Genomic DNA, 25,069 nt, shown 5'->3' on the forward strand with positions numbered 1-25,069 from the left:
GAATGTGATGCAGACAAGAGTTTACTTTAAAAAAAGGACGAAATGGGAAGAATTCATAGTCAAACCTGAAGGCAAGAGGGGTGGAAGGAAGTTTAAAAGGAGGACAGAAAGCAAAGTCTATGTTGAATTGATCATGTTGTAGATCAGTTGATAAAAATGTTGATAAATAGAGAAAAAAGGAATACAGCTGATTCCAAGACTTTTTTTGTGAGAAACAAGGAACCTCTCAACAGTGCCAAAACCCAAGATTGAACCAGGGACCTTTAGATCTTCAGTCTAACACTCTCCCAACTGAGCTATTTCGGCATGCTGCTAGCTGTTTTCTTCATACTTTGATTTGAGCCATTTAACAAAATAGAAGCAGGACCTGGATTTTTAACCTCATATGGTAGAGATATGTTTTAAGGAGTCCTGTATCATTCAGCAGTTAACTGGTGCAATGGGTAAATAGCATTTTTGGGATCCAGGTTAGGTAGTTTCTTTTTTTTTAAACTCTGAATGGACTAGCACTATATTACCCAGACATATTTGGCATGAGTAGGTAAGCTATGTCATCTGACTACTGACATCTGTGTTCAAGGGGAAGTGGAATGTGATGCAGACAAGAGTTTACTTTACAAAAAAGGACGAAATGGGAAACATTCATAGTCAAACCTGAAGGCAAGATAGGGGGAAGAAAGTTTAAAAGGAGGACAGAAAGCAACCTCAATGTTGAATTGATCATTTTGTAGATCAGTTGATAAAAATGTTGATAGAGAAAAAAGTACTACAGCTTATTCCAAGACTTACTTTGTGAGAAACAATGAACCTCTCAACAGTGCCGAAAGCCGGGATTGAACCAAGGACCTTTTGATCTTCAGGCTAACGCTCTCCCAACTGAGCTATTTTGGCCTGCTTCTAACTGCTGTCTTCATACTTTGGTTTGAACCATTTAACAAAATAGATGCATGACCTGGATATGTGACCTTACATGTTAGAGATATGTTTTAAGGAGTCCTGTATCATTCCCCAGTTAACTGGTGCAATGGGTAAATAGCATTTTTGGGATCCAGGTTAGGTAGTTGTTTTTTTAACTCTGAATGGACTAGCACTATATTACCCAGATATATTTGGCATGAGTAGGTAAGCAATATCATCTGACTACTGACATCTGTGTTCAAGGGGAAGTGGAATGTGATGCAGACAAGAGTTTACTTTACAAAAAAGGACGAAATGGGAAACATTCATAGTAAAACCTGAAGGCAAGATAGGTGGAAGAAAGTTTAAAAGTAGGACAGAAAGCAAAGTCTATGTTGAATTGATCATTTTGTAGATCAGTTGATAAAAATGTTGATAGAGAAAAAAGTACTACAGCTGATTCCAAGACCTATTTTATTAGAAGCAAGGAACCTCTCAACTGTGCCGAAACCCGAGATTGAACCAGGGACCTTTAGATCTTCAGTCTAACGCTTTCCCAACTGAGCTATTTCGGCCTGCTTATAGCTGTGGTCTTCATACTTTAATTTAAACCATTTAACGAAATAGATGCAGGACCTGGATTTTTAACCTCATATGGTAGAGATATGTTTTAAGGAGTCCTGTATCATTCCGCAATTAACTGGTGCAATGGGTAAATAACATTTTTGGGATCCAGGTTAGGTCATTTTTTTTTTAACTCCAAATGGACTAGCACTATATTACCCAGACGTATTTGGCATGAGTAGGTAAGCAATGTCATCTGACTACTGACATCTGTGTTCAAGGGGAAGTGGAAGGTAATGCAGACAAGAGTTTACTTTACAAAAAAGCATGAAATGGGAAATATTCATTGTCAAACCTGAAGGTAAGAGAGGTGGAAGCAAGTTTAGAAGGAGGACATAAAGCAAAGTCTATGTTAAATTGATTGTGTTGTAGATCAGTTGGAAAACTTTGATGAATAGAGAAAAAACACTACAGATGATTCCAAGACCTATTTTGTTAGAAGCAAGGAACCTCTCAACTGTGCCGAAACCCGGGATTGAACCAGGGACCTTTAGATCTTCAGTCTAACGCTCTCCCTACTGAGCTATTTCGGCCTCCTGATAGCTGGGGTCTTCATACTTTAATTTGAACCATTTAACAAAATAGATGCAGGACCTGGATTTTTAACCTCATATGGTAGAGATATGTTTTAAGGAGTCCTGTATCATTCCGCAGTTAACTGGTGCAATGGGTAAATAGCATTTTTGGGATCCAGGTTAGGTAGTTGTTTTATTAACTCTGAATGGACTAGCACTATATTAGCCAGAAATATGTGGCATGAGTAGGTAAGCAATGTCATCTGACTACTGACATCTGTGTTCAAGGGGAAGTGGAATGTGATGCAGACAAGAGTTTACTTTACAAAAAAGGACGAAATGGGAAACATTCATAGTCAAACCTGAAGGCAAGATAGGTGGAAGAAAGTTTAAAAGGAGGACAGAAAGCAAAGTCTATGTTGAATTGATCATTTTGTAGATCAGTTGATAAAAATGTTGATAGAGAAAAAAGTACTACAGCTGATTCCAAGACCTATTTTGTTAGAAGCAAGGAACCTCTCAACTGTGCCGAAACCCGGGATTGAACGAGGGACCTTTAGATCTTCAGTCTAACGCTCTCCCAACTGAGCTATTTCAGCCTGCTTATAGCTGTGGTCTTCATACTTTAATTTAAACCATTTAACAAACTAGATTCAGGACCTGGATTATTAACCCCATATGGTAGAGATATGTTTTAAGGAGTCCTGCATCATTCCGCAATTAACTGGTGCAATGGGTAAATAATATTTTTGGGATCCAGGTTAGGTCATTTTTTTTTTTAACTCCGAATGGACTAGCACTATATTACCCAGACGTATTTGGCATGAGTAGGTAAGCAATGTCATCTGACTACTGACATCTGTGTTCAAGGGGAAGTGGAAGGTAATGCAGACAAGAGTTTACTTTACAAAAAAGCATGAAATGGGAAATATTCATTGTCAAACCTGAAGGTAAGAGAGGTGGAAGCAAGTTTAGAAGGAGGACATAAAGCAAAGTCTATGTTAAATTGATTGTGCTGTAGATGAGTTGGAAAAACTTTGATGAATAGAGAAAAAGTACTACAGCTGATTCCAAGCCCTATTTTGTTAGAAGCAAGGAACCTCTCAACTGTGCCGAAGCCCAGGATTGAACCAGGGACCTTTAGATCTTCAGTCTAACGCTCTCCCAACTGAGCTATTTCGGCCTTCTGATAGCTGGGGTCTTCATACTTTAATTTGAACCATTTAACAAAATAGATGCAGGACCTGGATTTTTAACCTCATATGGTAGAGATATGTTTTAAGGAGTCCTGTATCATTCCACAGTTAACTGGTGCAATGGGTAAATAGCATTTTTGGGATCCAGGTTAGGTAGTTGTTTTTTTAACTCTGAATGGACTAGCACTATATTACCCAGATATATTTGGCATGAGTAGGTAAGCAATGTCATCTGACTACTGACATCTGTGTTCAAGGGTAAGTGGAATGTGATGCAGACAAGAGTTTACTTTACAAAAAAGGACGAAATGGGAAACATTCATAGTCAAACCTGAAGGCAAGATAGGTGGAAGAAAGTTTAAAAGGAGGACAGAAAGCAACGTCTATGTTGAATTGATCATTTTGTAGATCAGTTGATAAAAATGTTGATAGAGAAAAAAGTACTACAGCTGATTACAAGACTTACTTTGTGAGAAACAAGGAACCTCTCAACAGTGCCGAAAACCGGGATTGAACCAGGGACCTTCAGATATTCAGTCTAACGCTCTCCCAACTGAGATATTTTGGCCTGCTGCTAGCTGTAGTCTTCATACTTTGATTTGAACCATTTAACTAAATAGATGCATGACCTAGATATTTGACCTCATATGTTAGAGATATGTTTTAAGGAGTCCTGTATCATTCAGCAGTTAACTGGTCCAATGGGTAAATAATATTTTTGGGATCCAGGTTAGGTCATTTTTTTTACTTTTAACTCCGAATGGACTAGCACTTTATTACCCAGACGTATTTGGCATGAGTAGGTAAGCAATGTCATCTGACTACTGACATCTGTGTTCAAGGGGAAGTGGAAGGTAATGCAGACAAGAGTTTACTTTACAAAAAAGCATGAAATGGGAAATATTCATTGTCAAACCTGAAGGTAAGAGAGGTGGAAGCAAGTTTAGAAGGAGGACATAAAGCAAAGTCTATGTTAAATTGATTGTGTTGTAGATCAGTTGGAAAAAATTTGATGAATAGAGAAAAAGTACTACAGCTGATTCCAAGACCTATTTTGTTAGAAGCAAGGAACCTCTCAACTGTGCCGAAACCCAGGATTGAACTAGGGACCTTTAGATCTTCAGTCTAACGCTCTCCCAACTGAGCTATTTCGGCCTTCTGATACCTGGGGTCTTCATACTCTAATTTGAACCATTTAACAAAATAGATGCAGGACCTGGATTTTTAACCTCATATGGTAGAGATATGTTTTAAGGAGTCCTGTATCATTCAGCAGTTAACTGGTGCAATGGGTAAATAATATTTTTGGGATCCAGGTTAGGTCATTTTTTTTACTTTTAACTCCGAATGGACTAGCACTTTATTACCCAGACGTATTTGGCATGAGTAGGTAAGCAATGTCATCTGACTACTGACATCTGTGTTCAAGGGGAAGTGGAAGGTAATGCAGACAAGAGTTTACTTTACAAAAAAGCATGAAATGGGAAATATTCATTGTCAAACCTGAAGGTAAGAGAGGTGGAAGCAAGTTTAGAAGGAGGACATAAAGCAAAGTCTATGTTAAATTGATTGTGTTGTAGATCAGTTGGAAAAAATTTGATGAATAGAGAAAAAGTACTACAGCTGATTCCAAGACCTATTTTATTAGAAGCAAGGAACCTCTCAACTGTGCCGAAACCCGGGATTGAACCAGGGACCTTTAGATCTTCTGTCTAACGCTCTCCCAACTGAGCTATTTCGGCCTGCTTATATCTGTGGTCTTCATACTTTAATTTAAACCATTTAACAAAATAGATGCAGGACCTGGATTTTTAACCTCATATGGTAGAGATATGTTTTAAGGAGTCGTGTATCATTCCGCAATTAACTGGTGCAATGGGTAAATAGCATTTTTGGGATCCAGGTTAGGTAGTTGTTTTTTTAACTCTGAATGGACTAGCACTATATAACCCAGAAATATTTGGCATGAGTAGGTAAGCAATGTCATCTGACTACTGACATCTGTGTTCAAGGGGAAGTGGAAGGTAATGCAGACAAGAGTTTACTTTACAAAAAAGCATGAAATGGGAAATATTCATTGTCAAACCTGAAGGTAAGAGAGGTGGAAGCAAGTTTAGAAGGAGGACATAAAGCAAAGTCTATGTTCAATTCATTGTGTTGTAGATCAGTTGGAAAAAATTTGATGAATAGAGAAAAAGTACTACAGCTGATTCCAAGACCTATTTTGTTAGAAGCAAGGAACCTCTCAACTGTGCCGAAACCCAGGATTGAACCAGGGACCTTTAGATCTTCACTCTAACGCTCTCCCAACTGAGCTATTTCGGCCTTCTGATACCTGGGGTCTTCATACTCTAATTTGAACCATTTAACAAAATAGATGCAGGACCTGGATTTTTAACCTCATATGGTAGAGATATGTTTTAAGGAGTCCTGTATCATTCCCCAGTTAACTGGTGCAATTGGTAAATAGCATTTTTGGGATCCAGGTTAGGTAGTTGTTTTTTTAACTCTGAATGGACTAGCACTATATTACCCAGATATATTTGGCATGAGTAGGTAAGCAATATCATCTGACTACTGACATCTGTGTTCAAGGGGAAGTGGAATGTGATGCAGACAAGAGTTTACTTTACAAAAAAGGACGAAATGGGAAACATTCATAGTCAAACCTGAAGGCAAGATAGGTGGAAGAAAGTTTAAAAGTAGGACAGAAAGCAAAGTCTATGTTGAATTGATCATTTTGTAGATCAGTTGATAAAAATGTTGATAGAGAAAAAAGTACTACAGCTGATTCCAAGACCTATTTTATTAGAAGCAAGGAACCTCTCAACTGTGCCGAAACCCGAGATTGAACCAGGGACCTTTAGATCTTCAGTCTAACGCTCTCCCAACTGAGCTATTTCGGCCTGCTTATAGCTGTGGTCTTCATACTTTAATTTAAACCATTTAACGAAATAGATGCAGGACCTGGATTTTTAACCTCATATGGTAGAGATATGTTTTAAGGAGTCCTGTATCATTCCGCAATTAACTGGTGCAATGGGTAAATAACATTTTTGGGATCCAGGTTAGGTCATTTTTTTTTTAACTCCAAATGGACTAGCACTATATTACCCAGACGTATTTGGCATGAGTAGGTAAGCAATGTCATCTGACTGCTGACATCTGTGTTCAAGGGGAAGTGGAAGGTAATGCAGACAAGAGTTTACTTTACAAAAAAGCATGAAATGGGAAATATTCATTGTCAAACCTGAAGGTAAGAGAGGTGGAAGCAAGTTTAGAAGGAGGACATAAAGCAAAGTCTATGTTAAATTGATTGTGTTGTAGATCAGTTGGAAAACTTTGATGAATAGAGAAAAAACACTACAGATGATTCCAAGACCTATTTTGTTAGAAGCAAGGAACCTCTCAACTGTGCCGAAACCCGGGATTGAACCAGGGACCTTTAGATCTTCAGTCTAACGCTCTCCCAACTGAGCTATTTCGGCCTCCTGATAGCTGGGGTCTTCATACTTTAATTTGAACCATTTAACAAAATAGATGCAGGACCTGGATTTTTAACCTCATATGGTAGAGATATGTTTTAAGGAGTCCTGTATCATTCCGCAGTTAACTGGTGCAATGGGTAAATAGCATTTTTGGTATCCAGGTTAGGTAGTTGTTTTTTTAACTCTGAATGGACTAGCACTATATTAGCCAGAAATATGTGGCATGAGTAGGTAAGCAATGTCATCTGACTACTGACATCTGTGTTCAAGGGGAAGTGGAATGTGATGCAGACAAGAGTTTACTTTACAAAAAAGGACGAAATGGGAAACATTCATAGTCAAACCTGAAGGCAAGATAGGTGGAAGAAAGTTTAAAAGGAGGACAGAAAGCAAAGTCTATGTTGAATTGATCATTTTGTAGATCAGTTGATAAAAATGTTGATAGAGAAAAAAGTACTACAGCTGATTCCAAGACCTATTTTGTTAGAAGCAAGGAACCTCTCAACTGTGCCGAATCCCGGGATTGAACGAGGGACCTTTAGATCTTCAGTCTAACGCTCTCCCAACTGAGCTATTTCAGCCTGCTTATAGCTGTTGTCTTCATACTTTGATGTGAACGATTTAACTAAATAGATGCATGACCTGGATATTTGACCTTATATGTTAGAGATATGTTTTAAGGAGTCCTGTATCATTCAGCAGTTAGCTGGTGCAATGGGTAAATAATATTTTAGGGATCCAGGTTAGGTCATTTTTTTTTTAACTCCGAATGGACTAGCACTATATTACCCAGACGTATTTGGCATGAGTAGGTAAGCAATGTCATCTGACTACTGACATCTGTGTTCAAGGGGAAGTGGAATGTGATGCAGACAAGAGTTTACTTTACAAAAAAGGACGAAATGGGAAACATTCATAGTCAAACCTGAAGGCAAGATAGGTGGAAGAAAGTTTAAAAGGAGGACAGAAAGCAACGTCTATGTTGAATTGATCATTTTGTAGATCAGTTGATAAAAATGTTGATAGAGAAAAAAGTACTACAGCTGATTACAAGACTTACTTTGTGAGAAACAAGAAACCTCTCAACATTGCCGAAAACCGGGAATGAACCAGGGACCTTTAGATATTCAGTCTAACGCTCTCCCAACTGAGCTATTTTGGCCTGCTGCTAGCTGTCGTCTTCATACTTTGATGTGAACGATTTAACTAAATAGATGCATGACCTGGATATTTGACCTTATATGTTAGAGATATGTTTTAAGGAGTCCTGTATCATTCAGCAGTTAGCTGGTGCAATGGGTAAATAATATTTTAGGGATCCAGGTTAGGTCATTTTTTTTTTTAACTCCGAATGGACTAGCACTATATTACCCAGACGTATTTGGCATGAGTAGGTAAGCAATGTCATCTGACTACTGACATCTGTGTTCAAGGGGAAGTGGAATGCGATACAGACAAGAGTTTACTTTACAAAAAAGGACGAAATGGGAAACATTCATAGTCAAACCTGAAGGCAAGATAGGTGGAAGAAAGTTTAAAAGGAGGACAGAAAGCAAAGTCTATGTTGAATTGATCATTTTGTAGATCAGTTGATAAACAAGAAAGTACTATAGCTGATTCCAAGACTTATTTTGTTAGAAGCAAGGAAACTCTCAAATGTGCCGAAACCCGGGATTGAACCAGGGACCTTTAGATCTTCAGTCTAACGCTCTCCCAACTGAGCTATTTCGGCCTTCTGATAACTGGGGTCTTCATACTTTAATTTGAACCATTTAACAAAATACATGCAGGACCTGGATTTTTAACCTCATATGGTAGAGATATGTTTTAAGGAGTCCTGTATCATTCCCCAGTTAACTGGTGCAATGGGTAAATAGCATTTTTGGGATCCAGGTTAGGTAGTTGTTTTTTTAACTCTGAATGGACTAGCACTATATTACCCAGATATATTTGGCATGAGTAGGTAAGCAATGTCATCTGACTACATACATCTGTGTTCAAGGGGAAGTGGAATGCGATGCAGACAAGAGTTTACTTTACAAAAAAGGACGAAATGGGAAACATTCATAGTCAAACCTGAAGGCAAGATAGGTGGAAGAAAGTTTAAAAGGAGGACAGAAAGCAAAGTCTATGTTGAATTGATCATTTTGTAGATCAGTTGATAAACAAGAAAGTACTATAGCTGATTCCAAGACTTATTTTGTTAGAAGCAAGGAACCTCTCAAATGTGCCGAAACCCGGGATTGAACCAGGGACCTTTAGATCTTCAGTCTAACGCTCTCCCAACTGAGCTATTTCGGCCTGCTTATAGCTGTGGTCTTCATACTTTAATTTAAACCATTTAACGAAATAGATGCAGGACCTGGATTTTTAACCTCATATGGTAGAGATATGTTTTAAGGAGTCCTGTATCATTCCGCAATTAACTGGTGCAATGGGTAAATAATATTTTTGGGATCCAGGTTAGGTCATTTTTTTTTTTTACTCCGAATGGACTAGCACTATATTACCCAGACGTATTTGGCATGAGTAGGTAAGCAATGTCATCTGACTACTGACATCTGTGTTCAAGGGGAAGTGGAAGGTAATGCAGACAAGAGTTTACTTTACAAAAAAGCATGAAATGGGAAATATTCATTGTCAAACCTGAAGGTAAGAGAGGTGGTAGCAAGTTTAGAAGGGGGACATAAAGCAAAGTCTATGTTAAATTGATTGTGTTGTAGATCAGTTGTAAAACTTTGATGAATAGAGAAAAAATACTACAGCTGATTCCAAGACCTATTTTGTTAGAAGCAAGGAACCTCTCAACTGTGCCGAAACCCGGGATTGAACCAGGGACCTTTAGATCTTCAGTCTAACGCTCTCCCAACTGAGCTATTTCAGCCTTCTGATAGCTGGGGTCTTCATACTTTAATTTGAACCATTTAACAAAATAGATGCAGGACCTGGATTTTTAACCTCATATGGTAGAGATATGTTTTAAGGAGTCCTGTATCATTCCGCAGTTAACTGGTGCAATGGGTAAATAGCATTTTTGGGATCCAGGTTAGGTAGTTGTTTTTTAACTCTGAATGGACTAGCACTATATTACCCAGATATATTTGGCATGAGTAGGTAAGCAATGTCATCTGACTACTGACATCTGTTTTCAAGGGGAAGTGGAATGTGATGCAGACAAGAGTTTACTTTACAAAAAAGGACGAAATTTGAAACATTCATAGTCAAACCTGAAGGCAAGATAGGTGGAAGAAAGTTTAAAAGGAGGACAGAAAGCAAAGTCTATGTTGAATTGATCATTTTGTAGATCAGTTGATAAAAATGTTGATAGAGAAAAAAGTACTACAGCTGATTCCAAGACTTATTTTGTTAGAAGCAAGGAACCTCTCAACTGTGCCGAAACTGGGGATTGAACCAGGAACCTTTAGATCTTCAGTCTAATGCTCTCCCAACTGAGCTGTTTCGGCATGCTTATATCTGTGGTCTTCATACTTTAATTTAAACCATTTAACAAAATAGATGCAGGACCTGGATTTTTAACCTCATATGGTAGAGATATGTTTTAAGGAGTCCTGTATCATTCCGCAATTAACTGGTGCAATGGGTAAATAGCATTTTTGGGTTCCAGGTTAGGTAGTTGTTTTTTTAAGTCTGAATGGACTAGCACTATATTACCCAGATATATTTGGCATGAGTAGGTAAGCAATGTCATCTGACTACTAACATCTTAGTTCAAGGGGAAGTGGAAGGTAATGCAGACAAGAGTTTACTTTACAAAAAAGCATGAAATGGGAAATATTAATTGTCAAACCTGAAGGTAAGAGAGGTGGAAGCAAGTTTAGAAGGAGGACATAAAGCAAAGTCTATGTTAAATTGATTGTGTTGTAGATCAGTTGGAAAAAGTTTGATGAATAGAGAAAAAGTACTATAGCTGATTCCAAGACCTAGTTTGTTAGAAGCAAGGAACTTCTCAACTGTGCCAAAACCCAGGATTGAACCAGAGACCTTTAGATCTTCAGTCTAACGCGCTCCCAACTGAGCGATTTCGGCCTTCTGATAGCTGGGGTCTTCATACTTTAATTTGAACCATTTAACAAAATAGATGCAGGACCTGCATTTTTAACTTCATATGGTAGAGATATGTTTTAAGGAGTCCTGTATCATTCCGCAGTTAACTGGTGCAATGGGTAAATAATATTTTTGGGATCCAGCTTAGGTCATTTTTTTTTTTAACTCCGAATGGACTAGCACTATATTACCCAGACGTATTTGGCATGAGTAGGTAAGCAATGTCATCTGACTACTGACATCTGTGTTCAAGGGGAAGTGGAAGGTAATGCAGACAACAGTTTACTTTACAAAAAAGCATGAAATGGGAAATATTCATTGTCAAGCCTGAAGGTAAGAAAGGTGGAAGCAAGTTTAGAAGGAGGACATAAAGCAAAGTCTATGTTAAATTGATTGTGTTGTAGATCAGTTGGAAAAAATTTGATGAACAGAGAAAAAGTACCTCAGCTGATTCCAAGACCTATTTTGTTAGAAGCATGGAACCTCTCATCTGTGCCGAAACCCGGGATTGAACAAGGGACCTTTAGGTCTTCAGTGTAACGCTCTCCCAACTGAGCTGTTTCGGCCTTCTGACAGCTGGGATCTTCATACTTTAATTTGAACCATTTAACAAAATAGATGCAGGACCTGGATTTTTAACCTCATATGGTAGAGATATGTTTTAAGGAGTCCTGTATCATTCCGCAGTTAACTGGTGCAATGGGTAAATAGCATTTTTGGGATCCAGGTTAGGTAGTTGTTTTTTTAACTCTGAATGGACTAGCACTATATTACCCAGATATATTTGGCATGAGTAGGTAAGCAATGTCATCTGACTACTGACATCTGTGTTCAAGGGGAAGTGGAATGTGATGCAGACAAGAGTTTACTTTACAAAAAAGGACGAAATGGGAAACATTCATAGTCAAACCTGAAGGCAAGATAGGTGGAAGAAAGTTTAAAAGGAGGACAGAAAGCAAAGTCTATGTTGAATTGATCATTTTGTAGATCAGTTGATAAAAATGTTGATAGAGAAAAAAGTACTACAGCTGAATCCAAGACCTAATTTGTTAGAAGCAAGGAACCTCTCAAATGTGCAGAAACCCGGGATTGAACCAGGGACCTTTAGATCTTCAGTCTAATGCTCTCCCAACTGAGCTATTTCGGCCTGCTTATATCTGTGGTCTTCATACTTTAATTTAAACCATTTAACAAAATAGATGCAGGACCTGGATTTTTAACCTCATATGGTAGAGATATGTTTTAAGGAGTCCTGTATCATTCCGCAATTAACTGGTGCAATAGGTAAATAGCCTTTTTGGGATCCAGGTTAGGTAGTTGTTTTTTTAACGCTGAATGGACTAGCACTATATTACCCAGATATATTTGGTATGAGTAGGTAAGCAATGTCATCTGACTACTGACATCTGTGTTCAAGGGGAAGTGGAAGGTAATGCAGACAAGAGATTACTTTACAAAAAAGCATGAAATGGGAAATATTCATTGTCAAACCTGAAGGTAAGAGAGGTGGTAGCAAGTTTAGAAGGAGGACATAAAGCAAAGTCTATGTTAAATTGATTGTGTTGTAGATCAGTTGTAAAACTTTGATGAATAGAGAAAAAATACTACAGCTGATTCCAAGACCTATTTTGTTAGAAGCAAGGAACCTCTCAACTGTGCCGAAACCCAGGATTGAACCAGGGACCTTTAGATCTTCAGTCTAACGCTCTCCCAACTGAGCTATTTCAGCCTTCTGATAGCTGGGGTCTTCATACTTTAATTTGAACCATTTAACAAAATAGATGCAGGACCTGGATTTTTAACCTCATATGGTAGAGATATGTTTTAAGGAGTCCTGTATCATTCCGCAGTTAACTGGTGCAATGGGTAAATAGCATTTTTGGGATCCAGGTTAGGTAGTTGTTTTTTAACTCTGAATGGACTAGCACTATATTACCCAGATATATTTGGCATGAGTAGGTAAGCAATGTCATCTGAGTACTGACATCTGTTTTCAAGGGGAAGTGGAATGTGATGCAGACAAGAGTTTACTTTACAAAAAAGGACGAAATTTGAAACATTCATAGTCAAACCTGAAGGCAAGATAGGTGGAAGAAAGTTTAAAAGGAGGACAGAAAGCAAAGTCTATGTTGAATTGATCATTTTGTAGATCAGTTGATAAAAATGTTGATAGAGAAAAAAGTACTACAGCTGATTCCAAGACCTATTTTGTTAGAAGCAAGGAACCTCTCAACTGTGCCAAACTGGGGATTGAACCAGGAACCTTTAGATCTTCAGTCTAATGCTCTCCCAACTGAGCTATTTCGGCATGCTTATATCTGTGGTCTTCATACTTTAATTTAAACCATTTAACAAAATAGATGCAGGACCTGGATTTTTAACCTCATATGGTAGAGATATGTTTTAAGGAGTCCTGTATCATTCCGCAATTAACTGGTGCAATGGGTAAATAGCATTTTTGGGTTCAAGGTTAGGTAGTTGTTTTTTTAAGTCTGAATGGACTAGCACTATATTACCCAGATATATTTGGCATGAGTAGGTAAGCAATGTCATCTGACTACTAACATCTTAGTTCAAGGGGAAGTGGAAGGTAATGCAGACAAGAGTTTACTTTACAAAAAAGCATGAAATGGGAAATATTAATTGTCAAACCTGAAGGTAAGAGAGGTGGAAGCAAGTTTAGAAGGAGGACATAAAGCAAAGTCTATGTTAAATTGATTGTGTTGTAGATCAGTTGGAAAAAGTTTGATGAATAGAGAAAAAGTACTATAGCTGATTCCAAGACCTATTTTGTTAGAAGCAAGGAACTTCTCAACTGTGCCAAAACCCAGGATTGAACCAGAGACCTTTAGATCTTCAGTCTAACGCTCTCCCAACTGAGCGATTTCGGCCTTCTGATAGCTGGGGTCTTCATACTTTAATTTGAACCATTTAACAAAATAGATGCAGGACCTGGATTTTTAACTTCATATGGTAGAGATATGTTTTAAGGAGTCCTGTATCATTCCGCAGTTAACTGGTGCAATGGGTAAATAATATTTTTGGGATCCAGGTTAGGTCATTTTTTTTTTTAACTCCGAATGGACTAGCACTATATTACCCAGACGTATTTGGCATGAGTAGGTAAGCAATGTCATCTGACTACTGACATCTGTGTTCAAGGGGAAGTGGAAGGTAATGCAGACAACAGTTTACTTTACAAAAAAGCATGAAATGGGAAATATTCATTGTCAAGCCTGAAGGTAAGAAAGGTGGAAGCAAGTTTAGAAGTAGGACATAAAGCAAAGTCTATGTTAAATTGATTTTGTTGTAGATCAGTTGGAAAAAATTTGATGAACAGAGAAAAAGTACCTCAGCTGATTCCAAGACCTATTTTGTTAGAAGCATGGAACCTCTCATCTGTGCCGAAACCCGGGATTGAACAAGGGACCTTTAGGTCTTCAGTGTAACGCTCTCCCAACTGAGCTGTTTCGGCCTTCTGACAGCTGGGGTCTTCATACTTTAATTTGAACCATTTAACAAAATAGATGCAGGACCTGGATTTTTAACCTTATATGGTAGAGATATGTTTTAAGGAGTCCTGTATCATTCCGCAGTTAACTGGTGCAATGGGTAAATAGCATTTTTGGGATCCAGGTTAGGTAGTTGTTTTTTTAACTCTGAATGGACTAGCACTATATAACCCAGAAATATTTGGCATGAGTAGGTAAGCAATGTCATCTGACTACTGACATCTGTGTTCAAGGGGAAGTGGAAGGTAATGCAGACAAGAGTTTACTTTACAAAAAAGCATGAAATGGGAAATATTCATTGTCAAACCTGAAGGTAAGAGAGGTGGAAGCAAGTTTAGAAGGAGGACATAAAGCAAAGTCTATGTTCAATTCATTGTGTTGTAGATCAGTTGGAAAAAATTTGATGAATAGAGAAAAAGTACTACAGCTGATTCCAAGACCTATTTTGTTAGAAGCAAGGAACCTCTCAACTGTGCCGAAACCCAGGATTGAACCAGGGACCTTTAGATCTTCACTCTAACGCTCTCCCAACTGAGCTATTTCGGCCTTCTGATACCTGGGGTCTTCATACTCTAATTTGAACCATTTAACAAAATAGATGCAGGACCTGGATTTTTAACCTCATATGGTAGAGATATGTTTTAAGGAGTCCTGTATCATTCCCCAGTTAACTGGTGCAATTGGTAAATAGCATTTTTGGGATCCAGGTTAGGTAGTTGTTTTTTTAACTCTGAATGGACTAGCACTATATTACCCAGATATATTTGGCATGAGTAGGTAAGCAATATCATCTGACTACTGACATCTGTGTTCAAGGGGAAGTGGAATGTGATGCAGACAAGAGTTTACTTTACAAAAAAGGACGAAATGGGAAACATTCATAGTCAAACCTGAAGGCAAGATAGGTGGAAGAAAGTTTAAAAGTAGGACAGAAAGCAAAGTCTATGTTGAATTGATCATTTTGTAGATCAGTTGATAAAAATGTTGATAGAGAAAAAAGTACTACAGCTGATTCCAAGACCTATTTTATTAGAAGCAAGGAACCTCTCAACTGTGCCGAAACCCGAGATTGAACCAGGGACCTTTAGATCTTCAGTCTAACGCTCTCCCAACTGAGCTATTTCGGCCTGCTTATAGCTGTGGTCTTCATACTTTAATTTAAACCATTTAACGAAATAGATGCAGGACCTGGATTTTTAACCTCATATGGTAGAGATATGTTTTAAGGAGTCCTGTATCATTCCGCAATTAACTGGTGCAATGGGTAAATAACATTTTTGGGATCCAGGTTAGGTCATTTTTTTTTTAACTCCAAATGGACTAGCACTATATTACCCAGACGTATTTGGCATGAGTAGGTAAGCAATGTCATCTGACTGCTGACATCTGTGTTCAAGGGGAAGTGGAAGGTAATGCAGACAAGAGTTTACTTTACAAAAAAGCATGAAATGGGAAATATTCATTGTCAAACCTGAAGGTAAGAGAGGTGGAAGCAAGTTTAGAAGGAGGACATAAAGCAAAGTCTATGTTAAATTGATTGTGTTGTAGATCAGTTGGAAAACTTTGATGAATAGAGAAAAAACACTACAGATGATTCCAAGACCTATTTTGTTAGAAGCAAGGAACCTCTCAACTGTGCCGAAACCCGGGATTGAACCAGGGACCTTTAGATCTTCAGTCTAACGCTCTCCCAACTGAGCTATTTCGGCCTCCTGATAGCTGGGGTCTTCATACTTTAATTTGAACCATTTAACAAAATAGATGCAGGACCTGGATTTTTAACCTCATATGGTAGAGATATGTTTTAAGGAGTCCTGTATCATTCCGCAGTTAACTGGTGCAATGGGTAAATAGCATTTTTGGTATCCAGGTTAGGTAGTTGTTTTTTTAACTCTGAATGGACTAGCACTATATTAGCCAGAAATATGTGGCATGAGTAGGTAAGCAATGTCATCTGACTACTGACATCTGTGTTCAAGGGGAAGTGGAATGTGATGCAGACAAGAGTTTACTTTACAAAAAAGGACGAAATGGGAAACATTCATAGTCAAACCTGAAGGCAAGATAGGTGGAAGAAAGTTTAAAAGGAGGACAGAAAGCAAAGTCTATGTTGAATTGATCATTTTGTAGATCAGTTGATAAAAATGTTGATAGAGAAAAAAGTACTACAGCTGATTCCAAGACCTATTTTGTTAGAAGCAAGGAACCTCTCAACTGTGCCGAATCCCGGGATTGAACGAGGGACCTTTAGATCTTCAGTCTAACGCTCTCCCAACTGAGCTATTTCAGCCTGCTTATAGCTGTTGTCTTCATACTTTGATGTGAACGATTTAACTAAATAGATGCATGACCTGGATATTTGACCTTATATGTTAGAGATATGTTTTAAGGAGTCCTGTATCATTCAGCAGTTAGCTGGTGCAATGGGTAAATAATATTTTAGGGATCCAGGTTAGGTCATTTTTTTTTTAACTCCGAATGGACTAGCACTATATTACCCAGACGTATTTGGCATGAGTAGGTAAGCAATGTCATCTGACTACTGACATCTGTGTTCAAGGGGAAGTGGAATGTGATGCAGACAAGAGTTTACTTTACAAAAAAGGACGAAATGGGAAACATTCATAGTCAAACCTGAAGGCAAGATAGGTGGAAGAAAGTTTAAAAGGAGGACAGAAAGCAACGTCTATGTTGAATTGATCATTTTGTAGATCAGTTGATAAAAATGTTGATAGAGAAAAAAGTACTACAGCTGATTACAAGACTTACTTTGTGAGAAACAAGAAACCTCTCAACATTGCCGAAAACCGGGAATGAACCAGGGACCTTTAGATATTCAGTCTAACGCTCTCCCAACTGAGCTATTTTGGCCTGCTGCTAGCTGTCGTCTTCATACTTTGATGTGAACGATTTAACTAAATAGATGCATGACCTGGATATTTGACCTTATATGTTAGAGATATGTTTTAAGGAGTCCTGTATCATTCAGCAGTTAGCTGGTGCAATGGGTAAATAATATTTTAGGGATCCAGGTTAGGTCATTTTTTTTTTTAACTCCGAATGGACTAGCACTATATTACCCAGACGTATTTGGCATGAGTAGGTAAGCAATGTCATCTGACTACTGACATCTGTGTTCAAGGGGAAGTGGAATGCGATACAGACAAGAGTTTACTTTACAAAAAAGGACGAAATGGGAAACATTCATAGTCAAACCTGAAGGCAAGATAGGTGGAAGAAAGTTTAAAAGGAGGACAGAAAGCAAAGTCTATGTTGAATTGATCATTTTGTAGATCAGTTGATAAACAAGAAAGTACTATAGCTGATTCCAAGACTTATTTTGTTAGAAGCAAGGAAACTCTCAAATGTGCCGAAACCCGGGATTGAACCAGGGACCTTTAGATCTTCAGTCTAACGCTCTCCCAACTGAGCTATTTCGGCCTTCTGATAACTGGGGTCTTCATACTTTAATTTGAACCATTTAACAAAATACATGCAGGACCTGGATTTTTAACCTCATATGGTAGAGATATGTTTTAAGGAGTCCTGTATCATTCCCCAGTTAACTGGTGCAATGGGTAAATAGCATTTTTGGGATCCAGGTTAGGTAGTTGTTTTTTTAACTCTGAATGGACTAGCACTATATTACCCAGATATATTTGGCATGAGTAGGTAAGCAATGTCATCTGACTACATACATCTGTGTTCAAGGGGAAGTGGAATGCGATGCAGACAAGAGTTTACTTTACAAAAAAGGACGAAATGGGAAACATTCATAGTCAAACCTGAAGGCAAGATAGGTGGAAGAAAGTTTAAAAGGAGGACAGAAAGCAAAGTCTATGTTGAATTGATCATTTTGTAGATCAGTTGATAAACAAGAAAGTACTATAGCTGATTCCAAGACTTATTTTGTTAGAAGCAAGGAACCTCTCAAATGTGCCGAAACCCGGGATTGAACCAGGGACCTTTAGATCTTCAGTCTAACGCTCTCCCAACTGAGCTATTTCGGCCTGCTTATAGCTGTGGTCTTCATACTTTAATTTAAACCATTTAACGAAATAGATGCAGGACCTGGATTTTTAACCTCATATGGTAGAGATATGTTTTAAGGAGTCCTGTATCATTCCGCAATTAACTGGTGCAATGGGTAAATAATATTTTTGGGATCCAGGTTAGGTCATTTTTTTTTTTTACTCCGAATGGACTAGCACTATATTACCCAGACGTATTTGGCATGAGTAGGTAAGCAATGTCATCTGACTACTGACATCTGTGTTCAAGGGGAAGTGGAAGGTAATGCAGACAAGAGTTTACTTTACAAAAAAGCATGAAATGGGAAATATTCATTGTCAAACCTGAAGGTAAGAGAGGTGGTAGCAAGTTTAGAAGGGGGACATAAAGCAAAGTCTATGTTAAATTGATTGTGTTGTAGATCAGTTGTAAAACTTTGATGAATAGAGAAAAAATACTACAGCTGATTCCAAGACCTATTTTGTTAGAAGCAAGGAACCTCTCAACTGTGCCGAAACCCGGGATTGAACCAGGGACCTTTAGATCTTCAGTCTAACGCTCTCCCAACTGAGCTATTTCAGCCTTCTGATAGCTGGGGTCTTCATACTTTAATTTGAACCATTTAACAAAATAGATGCAGGACCTGGATTTTTAACCTCATATGGTAGAGATATGTTTTAAGGAGTCCTGTATCATTCCGCAGTTAACTGGTGCAATGGGTAAATAGCATTTTTGGGATCCAGGTTAGGTAGTTGTTTTTTAACTCTGAATGGACTAGCACTATATTACCCAGATATATTTGGCATGAGTAGGTAAGCAATGTCATCTGACTACTGACATCTGTTTTCAAGGGGAAGTGGAATGTGATGCAGACAAGAGTTTACTTTACAAAAAAGGACGAAATTTGAAACATTCATAGTCAAACCTGAAGGCAAGATAGGTGGAAGAAAGTTTAAAAGGAGGACAGAAAGCAAAGTCTATGTTGAATTGATCATTTTGTAGATCAGTTGATAAAAATGTTGATAGAGAAAAAAGTACTACAGCTGATTCCAAGACTTATTTTGTTAGAAGCAAGGAACCTCTCAACTGTGCCGAAACTGGGGATTGAACCAGGAACCTTTAGATCTTCAGTCTAATGCTCTCCCAACTGAGCTGTTTCGGCATGCTTATATCTGTGGTCTTCATACTTTAATTTAAACCATTTAACAAAATAGATGCAGGACCTGGATTTTTAACCTCATATGGTAGAGATATGTTTTAAGGAGTCCTGTATCATTCCGCAATTAACTGGTGCAATGGGTAAATAGCATTTTTGGGTTCCAGGTTAGGTAGTTGTTTTTTTAAGTCTGAATGGACTAGCACTATATTACCCAGATATATTTGGCATGAGTAGGTAAGCAATGTCATCTGACTACTAACATCTTAGTTCAAGGGGAAGTGGAAGGTAATGCAGACAAGAGTTTACTTTACAAAAAAGCATGAAATGGGAAATATTAATTGTCAAACCTGAAGGTAAGAGAGGTGGAAGCAAGTTTAGAAGGAGGACATAAAGCAAAGTCTATGTTAAATTGATTGTGTTGTAGATCAGTTGGAAAAAGTTTGATGAATAGAGAAAAAGTACTATAGCTGATTCCAAGACCTAGTTTGTTAGAAGCAAGGAACTTCTCAACTGTGCCAAAACCCAGGATTGAACCAGAGACCTTTAGATCTTCAGTCTAACGCGCTCCCAACTGAGCGATTTCGGCCTTCTGATAGCTGGGGTCTTCATACTTTAATTTGAACCATTTAACAAAATAGATGCAGGACCTGCATTTTTAACTTCATATGGTAGAGATATGTTTTAAGGAGTCCTGTATCATTCCGCAGTTAACTGGTGCAATGGGTAAATAATATTTTTGGGATCCAGCTTAGGTCATTTTTTTTTTTAACTCCGAATGGACTAGCACTATATTACCCAGACGTATTTGGCATGAGTAGGTAAGCAATGTCATCTGACTACTGACATCTGTGTTCAAGGGGAAGTGGAAGGTAATGCAGACAACAGTTTACTTTACAAAAAAGCATGAAATGGGAAATATTCATTGTCAAGCCTGAAGGTAAGAAAGGTGGAAGCAAGTTTAGAAGGAGGACATAAAGCAAAGTCTATGTTAAATTGATTGTGTTGTAGATCAGTTGGAAAAAATTTGATGAACAGAGAAAAAGTACCTCAGCTGATTCCAAGACCTATTTTGTTAGAAGCATGGAACCTCTCATCTGTGCCGAAACCCGGGATTGAACAAGGGACCTTTAGGTCTTCAGTGTAACGCTCTCCCAACTGAGCTGTTTCGGCCTTCTGACAGCTGGGATCTTCATACTTTAATTTGAACCATTTAACAAAATAGATGCAGGACCTGGATTTTTAACCTCATACGGTAGAGATATGTTTTAAGGAGTCCTGTATCATTCCGCAGTTAACTGGTGCAATGGGTAAATAGCATTTTTGGGATCCAGGTTAGGTAGTTGTTTTTTTAACTCTGAATGGACTAGCACTATATTACCCAGATATATTTGGCATGAGTAGGTAAGCAATGTCATCTGACTACTGACATCTGTGTTCAAGGGGAAGTGGAATGTGATGCAGACAAGAGTTTACTTTACAAAAAAGGACGAAATGGGAAACATTCATAGTCAAACCTGAAGGCAAGATAGGTGGAAGAAAGTTTAAAAGGAGGACAGAAAGCAAAGTCTATGTTGAATTGATCATTTTGTAGATCAGTTGATAAAAATGTTGATAGAGAAAAAAGTACTACAGCTGAATCCAAGACCTAATTTGTTAGAAGCAAGGAACCTCTCAAATGTGCAGAAACCCGGGATTGAACCAGGGACCTTTAGATCTTCAGTCTAATGCTCTCCCAACTGAGCTATTTCGGCCTGCTTATATCTGTGGTCTTCATACTTTAATTTAAACCATTTAACAAAATAGATGCAGGACCTGGATTTTTAACCTCATATGGTAGAGATATGTTTTAAGGAGTCCTGTATCATTCCGCAATTAACTGGTGCAATAGGTAAATAGCCTTTTTGGGATCCAGGTTAGGTAGTTGTTTTTTTAACGCTGAATGGACTAGCACTATATTACCCAGATATATTTGGTATGAGTAGGTAAGCAATGTCATCTGACTACTGACATCTGTGTTCAAGGGGAAGTGGAAGGTAATGCAGACAAGAGATTACTTTACAAAAAAGCATGAAATGGGAAATATTCATTGTCAAACCTGAAGGTAAGAGAGGTGGTAGCAAGTTTAGAAGGAGGACATAAAGCAAAGTCTATGTTAAATTGATTGTGTTGTAGATCAGTTGTAAAACTTTGATGAATAGAGAAAAAATACTACAGCTGATTCCAAGACCTATTTTGTTAGAAGCAAGGAACCTCTCAACTGTGCCGAAACCCAGGATTGAACCAGGGACCTTTAGATCTTCAGTCTAACGCTCTCCCAACTGAGCTATTTCAGCCTTCTGATAGCTGGGGTCTTCATACTTTAATTTGAACCATTTAACAAAATAGATGCAGGACCTGGATTTTTAACCTCATATGGTAGAGATATGTTTTAAGGAGTCCTGTATCATTCCGCAGTTAACTGGTGCAATGGGTAAATAGCATTTTTGGGATCCAGGTTAGGTAGTTGTTTTTTAACTCTGAATGGACTAGCACTATATTACCCAGATATATTTGGCATGAGTAGGTAAGCAATGTCATCTGAGTACTGACATCTGTTTTCAAGGGGAAGTGGAATGTGATGCAGACAAGAGTTTACTTTACAAAAAAGGACGAAATTTGAAACATTCATAGTCAAACCTGAAGGCAAGATAGGTGGAAGAAAGTTTAAAAGGAGGACAGAAAGCAAAGTCTATGTTGAATTGATCATTTTGTAGATCAGTTGATAAAAATGTTGATAGAGAAAAAAGTACTACAGCTGATTCCAAGACCTATTTTGTTAGAAGCAAGGAACCTCTCAACTGTGCCAAACTGGGGATTGAACCAGGAACCTTTAGATCTTCAGTCTAATGCTCTCCCAACTGAGCTATTTCGGCATGCTTATATCTGTGGTCTTCATACTTTAATTTAAACCATTTAACAAAATAGATGCAGGACCTGGATTTTTAACCTCATATGGTAGAGATATGTTTTAAGGAGTCCTGTATCATTCCGCAATTAACTGGTGCAATGGGTAAATAGCATTTTTGGGTTCAAGGTTAGGTAGTTGTTTTTTTAAGTCTGAATGGACTAGCACTATATTACCCAGATATATTTGGCATGAGTAGGTAAGCAATGTCATCTGACTACTAACATCTTAGTTCAAGGGGAAGTGGAAGGTAATGCAGACAAGAGTTTACTTTACAAAAAAGCATGAAATGGGAAATATTAATTGTCAAACCTGAAGGTAAGAGAGGTGGAAGCAAGTTTAGAAGGAGGACATAAAGCAAAGTCTATGTTAAATTGATTGTGTTGTAGATCAGTTGGAAAAAGTTTGATGAATAGAGAAAAAGTACTATAGCTGATTCCAAGACCTATTTTGTTAGAAGCAAGGAACTTCTCAACTGTGCCAAAACCCAGGATTGAACCAGAGACCTTTAGATCTTCAGTCTAACGCTCTCCCAACTGAGCGATTTCGGCCTTCTGATAGCTGGGGTCTTCATACTTTAATTTGAACCATTTAACAAAATAGATGCAGGACCTGGATTTTTAACTTCATATGGTAGAGATATGTTTTAAGGAGTCCTGTATCATTCCGCAGTTAACTGGTGCAATGGGTAAATAATATTTTTGGGATCCAGGTTAGGTCATTTTTTTTTTTAACTCCGAATGGACTAGCACTATATTACCCAGACGTATTTGGCATGAGTAGGTAAGCAATGTCATCTGACTACTGACATCTGTGTTCAAGGGGAAGTGGAAGGTAATGCAGACAACAGTTTACTTTACAAAAAAGCATGAAATGGGAAATATTCATTGTCAAGCCTGAAGGTAAGAAAGGTGGAAGCAAGTTTAGAAGTAGGACATAAAGCAAAGTCTATGTTAAATTGATTTTGTTGTAGATCAGTTGGAAAAAATTTGATGAACAGAGAAAAAGTACCTCAGCTGATTCCAAGACCTATTTTGTTAGAAGCATGGAACCTCTCATCTGTGCCGAAACCCGGGATTGAACAAGGGACCTTTAGGTCTTCAGTGTAACGCTCTCCCAACTGAGCTGTTTCGGCCTTCTGACAGCTGGGGTCTTCATACTTTAATTTGAACCATTTAACAAAATAGATGCAGGACCTGGATTTTTAACCTTATATGGTAGAGATATGTTTTAAGGAGTCCTGTATCATTCCGCAGTTAACTGGTGCAATGGGTAAATAGCATTTTTGGGATCCAGGTTAGGTAGTTGTTTTTTTAACTCTGAATGGACTAGCACTATATTACCCAGATATATTTGGCATGAGTAGGTAAGCAATGTCATCTGACTACTGACATCTGTGTTCAAGGGGAAGTGGAATGTGATGCAGACAAGAGTTTACTTTACAAAAAAGGACGAAATGGGAAACATTCATAGTCAAACCTGAAGGCAAGATAGGTGGAAGAAAGTTTAAAAGGAGGACAGAAAGCAAAGTCTATGTTGAATTGATCATTTTGTAGATCAGTTGATAAAAATGTTGATAGAGAAAAAAGTACTACAGCTGAATCCAAGACCTAATTTGTTAGAAGCAAGGAACCTCTCAAATGTGCAGAAACCCGGGATTGAACCAGGGACCTTTAGATCTTCAGTCTAATGCTCTCCCAACTGAGCTATTTCGGCCTGCTTATATCTGTGGTCTTCATACTTTAATTTAAACCATTTAACAAAATAGATGCAGGACCTGGATTTTTAACCTCATATGGTAGAGATATGTTTTAAGGAGTCCTGTATCATTCCGCAATTAACTGGTGCAATAGGTAAATAGCCTTTTTGGGATCCAGGTTAGGTAGTTGTTTTTTTAACTCTGAATGGACTAGCACTATATTACCCAGATATATTTGGCATGAGTAGGTAAGCAATGTCATCTGACTACTGACATCTGTGTTCAAGGGGAAGTGGAAGGTAATGCAGACAAGAGTTTACTTTACAAAAAAGCATGAAATGGGAAATATTCATTGTCAAACCTGAAGGTAAGAGAGGTGGAAGCAAGTTTAGAAGGAGGACATAAAGCAAAGTCTATGTTAAATTGATTGTGTTGTAGATCAGTTGGAAAAAATTTGATGAACAGAGAAAAAGTACCTCAGCTGATTCCAAGACCTATTTTGTTAGAAGCATGGAACCTCTCAGCTGTGCCGAAACCCGGGATTGAACAAGGGACCTTTAGATCTTCAGTGTAACGCTCTCCCAACTGAGCTATTTCAGCCTTCTGATAGCTGGGGTCTTCATACTTTAATTTGAACCATTTAACAAAATAGATGCTGGACCTGGATTTTTAACCTCATATGGTAGAGATATGTTTTAAGGAGTCCTGTATCATTCCGCAGTTAACTGGTGTAATGGGTAAATAGCATTTTTGGGATCCAGTTAAGGTAGTTGTTTTTTTAACTCTGAATGGACTAGCACTATATTACCCAGATATATTTGGCATGAGTAGGTAAGCAATGTCATCTGACTACTGACATCTGTGTTCAAGGGGAAGTGGGATGTGATGCAGACAAGAGTTTACTTTACAAAAAAGGATGAAATGGGAAACATTCATAGTCAAACCTGAAGGCAAGATAG

General features: G+C 38.1%; 6 non-coding genes across 6 annotated transcripts; all 6 read right to left on the minus strand.

Annotated features, from left to right (window-relative positions):
- Positions 1-6,647: 6,647 nt before the first annotated feature.
- On the minus strand, positions 6,648-6,720 carry TRNAF-GAA (transfer RNA phenylalanine (anticodon GAA)). The gene has a single exon. It is a non-coding gene; the product is annotated as a tRNA-Phe (tRNA).
- A 1,659-nt stretch (positions 6,721-8,379) lies between these two features.
- On the minus strand, positions 8,380-8,452 carry TRNAF-GAA (transfer RNA phenylalanine (anticodon GAA)). Its single transcript has one exon. It is a non-coding gene; the product is annotated as a tRNA-Phe (tRNA).
- Positions 8,453-8,948: 496 nt separating this feature from the next.
- On the minus strand, positions 8,949-9,021 carry TRNAF-GAA (transfer RNA phenylalanine (anticodon GAA)). The gene has a single exon. It is a non-coding gene; the product is annotated as a tRNA-Phe (tRNA).
- A 6,912-nt stretch (positions 9,022-15,933) lies between these two features.
- On the minus strand, positions 15,934-16,006 carry TRNAF-GAA (transfer RNA phenylalanine (anticodon GAA)). Its single transcript has one exon. It is a non-coding gene; the product is annotated as a tRNA-Phe (tRNA).
- Positions 16,007-17,665: 1,659 nt separating this feature from the next.
- Positions 17,666-17,738, minus strand: TRNAF-GAA (transfer RNA phenylalanine (anticodon GAA)). Its single transcript has one exon. It is a non-coding gene; the product is annotated as a tRNA-Phe (tRNA).
- A 496-nt stretch (positions 17,739-18,234) lies between these two features.
- TRNAF-GAA (transfer RNA phenylalanine (anticodon GAA)) lies at positions 18,235-18,307 on the minus strand. Its single transcript has one exon. It is a non-coding gene; the product is annotated as a tRNA-Phe (tRNA).
- Between the last annotated feature and the right edge of the window lie 6,762 nt (positions 18,308-25,069).

Source organism: Lissotriton vulgaris, chromosome 8 (genome assembly GCF_964263255.1).
Source record: "Lissotriton vulgaris chromosome 8, aLisVul1.2, whole genome shotgun sequence".
NCBI lineage: Eukaryota > Metazoa > Chordata > Amphibia > Caudata > Salamandridae > Lissotriton > Lissotriton vulgaris.